The sequence below is a fragment of the Sapajus apella genome, unplaced genomic scaffold (assembly GCF_009761245.1).
Source record: "Sapajus apella isolate SASKATOON/1434 unplaced genomic scaffold, GSC_monkey_1.0 scaffold51, whole genome shotgun sequence".
Lineage (NCBI taxonomy): Eukaryota > Metazoa > Chordata > Mammalia > Primates > Cebidae > Sapajus > Sapajus apella.
Window position 1 is genome coordinate 8,629,382 of NW_022436991.1, and position 1,237 is coordinate 8,630,618.

The following is a 1,237-nucleotide window of genomic DNA, read 5'->3' on the forward strand; positions in this document are numbered from 1 at the left end:
GGTTGGACGGATAAGTGGAAGGTTGGACGGATAAGTGGAAGGTTGGATGGATAAGTGGAAGGATGGATACGTGGAAGGATAGATGGATAGGTAGAAGTATGGATGATGGAATAACTTTTTTGTTTTTGTTTAAATATTTGCAAATCATTTATCTGACAAGGGATTTATATCCAGAATGTATAAAGAACTCTTAAAAGTCAACAAATAACTCAACTGAAAATGGGCAAAGGATTTGAATAGACACTTCTCCAAAGAAAACACATTAACGTGCCAATGAGCACAAGAAAACATGTTCAGCCACATTAGCTATCAGGAAATACAAATGAAACCACAATGAGAGACCACTTCACACCCAATAGAATAGCTAAAATTTTAAAAATAGATAATAAGTGTTGGTAAGGATGTGGAAATATTGGAACCCTGTACACTGCTGGTAGGATTGTAAAAATGGTGCAGCTACTTTAGAAAGCAGTTTGGCAGTTCGTCTCTTAAAAACAGAGTAATCATATGACCCAGCAATTCTGCTCCTAGATATAGAGAAAACACTGTTTCTTAGGGTTCCATGACGACTTGGCTGGCAGGACAGAGCCCGTCACGCAAGGCCTTTGCGTCTTTTCCCACCAGAAGCGTGAACCATTTCGCCCATTCCTGCCCTACTGGCCTCAGTTGTCCCCTCTGTGAAAGTCTGCGGGTCTCCACCTGAAAGAATGCAGGTGCTCCCGCGCCGGCAGTGGGCGGGCAGAAGAGCAGGCAGGGGGTGGTCCCGATGCCACACCCCGCCCCGTTCTGCCCCCTCCAGAGGAGGCGGTGGCTCGGTGGCCCTGGCGGCTAGGAGACAGGCGCAGCGCTGGGAGCACGCAGCACCGCGGGAGCCCTGGCCAGGTGAGCGAAGCCCGGACACGGGCCAGGGACGCAGATGCTGGCGGGACAGGAAGGGTGAGGGGACCAAAAGGGAAGGGGACCCCCACCCTCGAGCTGCCCGCGAGCCCAGCTCGCCCAGAGTCAGTCCCTGATGCTCCCCTCCCTTTTGCCAGTTCCTTTCACTAAACCCGATTTTGGGGTCCCCATCGACCTGGATTCCGGCAGACACATTGTCTGTGAGTCCGTCAAAGTTTATTTATGTTCTCTGGGCCTCAGTTTCCACCTCTGGGTAATGGAAACCATAGCCTGTACTTTACTGAACTTCCAAGAGAATGAGTGCAGCCATGTGTGAGTTGGTCTGGCGCGCTACCACAGC

At 50.4% G+C, this 1,237-nt stretch overlaps 1 protein-coding gene across 1 annotated transcript in view; it reads left to right on the forward strand.

Annotated features, from left to right (window-relative positions):
- The window catches only part of VWA3A (von Willebrand factor A domain containing 3A), a 68,694-nt gene extending 67,825 nt beyond the window's left edge, over nt 1-869 (forward strand). Inside the window, exon 33 of the mRNA XM_032242906.1 lies at nt 625-869. The gene's annotated coding sequence lies outside the window, so the exon portion shown is untranslated. The remainder of the gene's footprint in view (nt 1-624) is intronic.
- The last annotated feature ends 368 nt before the right edge of the window (nt 870-1,237 follow it).